Raw genomic sequence first — 6,651 nt, 5'->3', positions numbered from 1 at the left:
AGTTAGATATCTAAAAGAATCAAAATGACAAGGGAGGTTGAGCAGATTCTGAGAGTGGAAACTTTTCAGTCTGGCCAAACAAAGGCAGAGAAGCATTACAAAATCAGGAATGTTGTGGATGACATGAAAACAGATATGCTGTTGCAGAAACACAGGCCATGAGGGCAAGGAATTGCCCACTGAAGCTTGAAGGTAGTAACTTCAGAAGAAATAGAAGGTAGCATTTCTTCACCAAAAAGTGGTAAGCATGTGTAAGATGTCACCTTTAAAATAACGCAGGTAAAAAATATTAATAGTTTGAAGAAGGTTTCCATTCTCTTTCACTCCACTCTTCCATTTCTGGGACCACATCCTTCAATATCACCAATGATCTCCTTTTGTCCAAATCCAGTGGAATCTTCCATGAGTTAAATCACCTGAACTCCTTAACTACCTTTGATACTGTGGATCACTCCACTCTCCTAGAAACACAATCAGACTTATTGAGTGTTTACTGTGTGCAGAGCTCTGTACTAAGCACTTTGGAGAAAACAGAATTGGTAAACACATTCCCTGCCCACACTTTTCAATTGTATTTATTGAGCGCTTACTGTGTGCAGAGCACTGTACTAAGTGCTTGGGAAGTACAAGTTGGCAATATATAGAGACAATCCCTACCCAACAATGGGCTCACACTTCTTCAAATGTTGCCATGTCGTTTCTGGCCCATAGCGAGTCTGTGGAAGCACCCCTTTCAGAACGTCTCACCTTCTGTCATAAAGTCATTGTGGTATGTGTATCATATCATTTCCTCCTATCTCCAGAAAGATTCTATGTTGATTCCCGGCCAGAACCTCAAGTGTGATATGTCCCAAACTGAACTGGTCCTCTTCCCTCCCAAATCCTGTATTCTGACAAACTTTCCCCACACAGATGATAACACCACCCTCCCCATCTCTCAAGCCTTCTATTCTTGACTCATCCCTCTCTCTCTATCCGCAGATTCCATCTATTGCTAAATCTGTCAATTCTTCCTCCCCAACAATTCCAGAGTCCTACTCTTCCTTTCTCCCTGATCTGCCACCACTGTGCTATAGGAACTTGTCAAATCCTGGTTTCACTACTTCTTCAGCTTCCTTGCTGTTTGCCTGGTACTCAGTTTCTTCTCCACTGCTAATCCCTAATTCATTCCACTTACCTGGATCATTTTTCTAGAAATCAAAATGCAAGATGGAATTTCTGCTCCTGTCTTTCCACAAAAAATTCCACTTGCTGCCCATTCATCTCTGCATCAAACAGAAACTCCAGACCAGTGGCTTTGAGACACTCAGTCCACAATCCTCCCCACTATATGAACACCCTTTTTATCCCATTAAATTCCAGTTTGTACTTTTTGTTCTTCTCTTCTTCACTCTTTCAATTGGATTTTTTGGGAGTTTACTGTACACTTTACCAAGAGCTTGGGAGAGTACAAGTTAACCTACTCACTGTGCCTCATTCTCATCTTTCCTGCTTCTGTCCTCCCTGTTGCTTGTAAATTCCTAGCCATTCATTCATTCAAGTGTATTTATTGAGCGCTTACTGTGTGCGGTGCACTGTATTAAGCACTTGGGAAGTACAATTTGGCAAAATATAGAGACGGTCCCTACCCAACAGTGGGCTCACAGTCTAGAAGGGGGAGACAGACAACAAAACAAAACATATTAACAAAATAAAATAAATAGAATAAATATGTACAAATAAAATAAATAAAATAGAGTAATAAATACGTACAAACATTCCCATCTGACAGGCCGCTGCTCTCTCCATCTTCAAAGCCCATTCATTCATTCAATCATAATAATTGAGCACTTACTGTGTGCAGAGCACTGTACTAAGCGCTTGGGAAGTACAAGTTGGCAACATATAGAGATGGTCCCTACCCAACAGCAGGTTCACAGTCTAGAAGGGGGAGACAGACAACAAAACAAAACATATTAACAAAATAAAATAAATAGAATAGTAAATATGTACTAGTAAAATAGAGTAATAAATCTGTACAAACATATATACAGGTGCTGTGGGGAGGGCAAGGAGGTAGGGTGGGGGGGTGGAGAGGGGGAGGATGGGGAAAGGAAGGAGGGGGCTCAGTTTGGGGAGGCCTCCTGGAGGAGGTGAGCTCTCAGTAGGGCTTTGAAGGGAGGAAGAGAGCTAGCTTGGCAGATGTGCAGAGGGAGGGCATTCCAGGCCAGGGGGAGGACCTGGGCCAGAGGTCGACAGTGGGACAGGCAAGAATGAGGCACAGTGAGTTAGCAGCAAAGGAGCACAGGGTGCAGGCTGGGCTGTAGAAGGAAAGAAGGGAGGTGAGGTAGGAGGGGGCAAGGTGATGGAGAGCCTTGAAGCTGAGAGTGAGGAGTTTTTGCCTGATGCATAGGTTGATTGGTAGCCACTGGAGATTTTTGAGGAGAGGAGTAACATGCCCAGAGCGTTTCTGCACAAAGATGATCCGGACTGCAGCGTGAAGTATGGATTGAAGCGGGGAGAGACAGGAGAATGGGAGATCAGAGAGGAGGCTGATGCAGTAATCCAGTTGGGATAGGATGAGAGATTGAATGAGCAGGGTAGTGGTTTGGATGAAGAGGAAAGGGCAGATGTTGGCGATGTTGCGGAGGTGAGACCGGCAGGTTTTGGTGATGGATTGGATGTGAGGGGTGAACAAGAGCGGAGTCGAGGATCACACCAAGGTTGTGGGCTTGTGAGACGGGAAGGATGGTAGTGCCGTCAACAGTGATGGGAAAGTCAGCGAGAGGGCAGGGCCATTTGAAATCACATCTCCAAGTAAGCCTTCTCTAACTCATTTCTAATCATCCAACCTCATAACTCCCTACTGCTACTTCAGTTACCTCATTTGTAAAATGGGAATTAAGACTGTGAGCCCCCGTAGGACAATCTTATCACCTTGTAAGTTCCCCAGTGCTTAGAACAATGCTTTGCACATAGTAAGCACTTAATAAATGCCACCATTATTATTATTATTATTCAAGCATTTAAGTTCTCACAATTCCCACTTACCAATCAATCAATCATATTTATTGAGCGCTTCCTGTGTGCAGAGCACAGTACTAAGCACTTGGGAAGTATAAATTGGCAACATATAGAGACAGTCCCTACCCAACAATGGGCTCACAGTCTAGAAGGGGGAGACAGAGAACAAAACCAAACATATTAACAAAATAAAATAAATAGAATACATATGTACAAGTAAAATAAATAAATGAATAGAGTAATAAATATGTACAAACATATATACATATATACAGGTGATGTGGGGAAGGGAAGGAGGTAAGACGGTGGGGATGGAGAGGGGAACGATGGGGAGAGGAAGGAGGTAGCTCAGTCTGGGAAGGCCTCCTGGAGGAGGTGAGCTCTCAGTAGGGCCTTGACGGGAGGAAGAGAGCTAGCTTGGCGGATGTGGGGAGGGAGGACATTCCAGGCCAGGGGGATGATGTTGGCTGGGAGTCGACTGTGGGACAGGCGAGAACGAGGCACAGTGAGGAGATTAGTGGCAGAAGAGCAGAGGGTGCGGGCTGGGCTGTAGAAGGAGAGAAGGGAGGTGAGGTAGGAGGGGCGAGGTGATGGACAGCCTTGAAGCCGAGGGTGAGGAGTTTCTGCCTGATGTGCAGATTGATTGGTAGCCACTGGAGATTTTTGAGGAGGGGAGTAACATGCCCAGAGCGTTTCTGGACAAAGACAATCTGGGCAGTGGCATGAAGTATGGATTGAAGTGGGGAGACACGAGGATGGGAGATTAGAGAGGAGGCTGATGCAGTAGTCCAGATGGGATAGGATAAGAGCTTGAACGAGCAGGGTAGCAGTTTGGATGGAGAGGAAAGGGCGGATCTTGGCAATGTTGTGGAGCGGAGACCAGCAGGTTTTGGTGATGGCTTGGATGTGAGGGGTGAATGAGACAGCGGAGTCGAGGATGACACCAAGGGATGTCAACAGTGATGGGAAAGTCAGGGAGAGGGCAGGGTTTGGGAGGGAAGACAAGAAGTTGAGTCTTGGACATGTTGAGTTTTAAGTGGCGGGCAGACATCCAGATGGAGATGTCCTGAAGGCAGGAGGAGATGCGAGCCTGGAGGGACGGGGAGAGAGCAGGGGCAGAGATGTAGATCTGGGTGTCATTTATTGTTATACACTATTACTTCCTTCTCTCTGCTATTTACTGTAGTGTTAGTCTCTCCTACTAGATTGTAAGCCAGTTTTGTGCAGGGATCATGTCTACTAATTCTGTCGCACTGTCCCAAGAACTTTGTATGTATTCTTCACACTGTAGGCAATCAGTAAATTCAATTAATTGATTGTCTGGTTGATTGAAGAAGACTCTGGAGAAAGTAGCTGAGGGACAGCCCCAAAGCACAGACTGAACTTTGCTTGACCTGAACGACTGTTGCTCCCAAGTGGAAAAGGATGGGAAGGGGAAGGTTAGCAATATTTTTTAAGGTATTTGTTAAGTGCTTACAACATACAGGCACTGTATTAAGCTTTGGGATAGATACAGTCTAATGAAGTTGGTACCTCTCAGGGTCGCATCTGGATAGTTTCCAGTACTCTATCAGTCTCGACTACGGGAGGGAGAGTCAAACAGAGGCAAACCCAATTCAATTCCTAGCTTGGGCAGTGGCTAGCAAGTGGAAGGCAATCTGTTACAAGTCAAAACCCCCCTGTGCTGGGCAGCAGTGACATGGGAGAGAGTTGAGGGCAGAGACTCAAGTTTACTGCTTGGAAGGAGGCAATAATAAACCAATTCCATATTTTTTACCAAGAAAGGTCTATGGATACATTATCAGAATGACTGCGGATTGAGGTGGGGCATTCTAGGAGAGATGTGTCCTTGGTGTCTCTATGGGTCGAACACGACTCAACAGCATAAAACAACAACAATCAAGTTTGACACAGTCCACAACCCACATGGGACTCACAGTCTTAATCCCCATTTTAGGATGAGGATACTGAGGAAAAGAGAAGTAAAGTGACTTGTCCAAGGTCACATCAGACAAGTGGCTGTGTGTGTTAACCAGAATTGTGTTAATCTGTGGAGGGGTTGGGAGGGGTTTGTAATTGATAAACGGATATCATCATCGCTATACCAGAGTCTCTGTGTTCCAGTAGTCCAGCACATGAGAAGGGAGGCAGTGGGGCTTGCGACTGAAGCTTACATAATAAACAGAAACTTTCCTTCACTCTGATTTGTGGAATGTTTCGAATTATAATGATGGTATTTGTAAAGTAATTACACTGTGCTAAGCACTGGCACAGATACGATATAATCTGGTCAGTTATAATCCCCGCTCCACACTTCAAGGTGAGGGAGAACAAATATTTCATCCCCATTTTACAGATAAGGAAACTGAGACCCAGAGAGGCTGAGTTACTCAATGTCACACAGCAGGCAAATGACAGAGTCAAATATTTTCCCACCCTCAACCCTACAGCACCTAGGTGCACATCTATAAATTATGTATTATACATTATTCATTTATATTAGTGTTTGTCTCCTGTTCTAGGCTGTAAGATCATCGTGGGCAGGAAACCTATCTTCCTACTCTGCTGAACTGTACTCCCAAATGCTTAGTACAGTGCTCAGCACACAGGAAGCACTCAGTAAATGCCACTAATGGTGATCGATGATGAGTCAGGATTAGAACCCAGGTCTCTTGACTCCCAGGCCTACGTTCTTTCCACTAGGCTATATTACCCAAGCGGGTGGCAGGTAACAGGAAACACAAACAAGTTGCCCCTTACATTGTCATGTTTCTTCCGGATCCAGTCTGTTCTTGCTGACAACCCCCTATAACCCCATTAGAGAAGCAACTTGGCCAAGTGGACAGAGCACAGGCCTGGAAGTGAGAAGGACCTGGGTTCTAACCCTGGCTCCACCACTTGTCTGCTGTGTGACCTTGGGCAATTCATCTAGCTTCTCTGTGCCTCAGTTACTTGAACTGTAAACTGAGGATTAAAACTGTGAGCCCCATGTGGGACATGGATTGTGTCCAACCGGATTATTCTGTATCTACCCCAGTTCTTAGTTACAGTGCCTGACACATAGTAAATGCTTAACAAATACCATAAAAAAAATACTCAGGGATACTGCCTCTTCTAGGATGGGATTGGGGATCAGTCATGTATGAATGAATATGCTCCTGAATAAATTGCATGAAATTTTGCAACCTGTATTGCTTCATGTGACCCCATCGCAGTTTTAGTAAATCAACTTTATGTAATTCAGTTCATTAAACTTAAAGGAAAATATCCTCATTCATGTTTTCCAAAAGACCAACCTCACCATGCTCAACTGCAAAAAAAACTAATGTATAAATCAAAATTCAAAGTACTTGCCCGACTTTATTCTTTTGTCAATTGGCAGTCGTTAGCTTCAGTCAGCTCAATTCCCATAGACAACAAGGTGTTTAAAAAAGAAAAAAACAATAAGGTATTCAAAGAAAATAGTAGTTTTGAAACCAGTTCAATATCAGGGTTTCTAAAATAAAAGGTGGAGAATTTCTTTGCTATGCCTATGCTATCTAAGAGATAGAAATGCTAATCAATATGGATAGAGTTGATTTTGAGACATCTTTATCTGGGTGATCAGAAAGAAGCTTATATTACTCTTCTCCAAAGAGATGCTCTAGA

The 6,651-nt window shown here is 44.1% G+C and overlaps 1 non-coding gene across 1 annotated transcript; it reads left to right on the top strand.

Annotated features, from left to right (window-relative positions):
• Window positions 1–4,533: 4,533 nt before the first annotated feature.
• Window positions 4,534–4,672, top strand: LOC119931231. The gene has a single exon (XR_005452085.1). It is a non-coding gene; the product is annotated as a small nucleolar RNA SNORA7 (small nucleolar RNA).
• The last annotated feature ends 1,979 nt before the right edge of the window (window positions 4,673–6,651 follow it).

The sequence above is a fragment of the Tachyglossus aculeatus genome, chromosome 7 (genome assembly GCF_015852505.1).
Source record: "Tachyglossus aculeatus isolate mTacAcu1 chromosome 7, mTacAcu1.pri, whole genome shotgun sequence".
Classification (NCBI taxonomy): Eukaryota; Metazoa; Chordata; class Mammalia; order Monotremata; family Tachyglossidae; genus Tachyglossus; species Tachyglossus aculeatus.
This window is presented reverse-complemented; position numbering and strand designations above follow the sequence as displayed.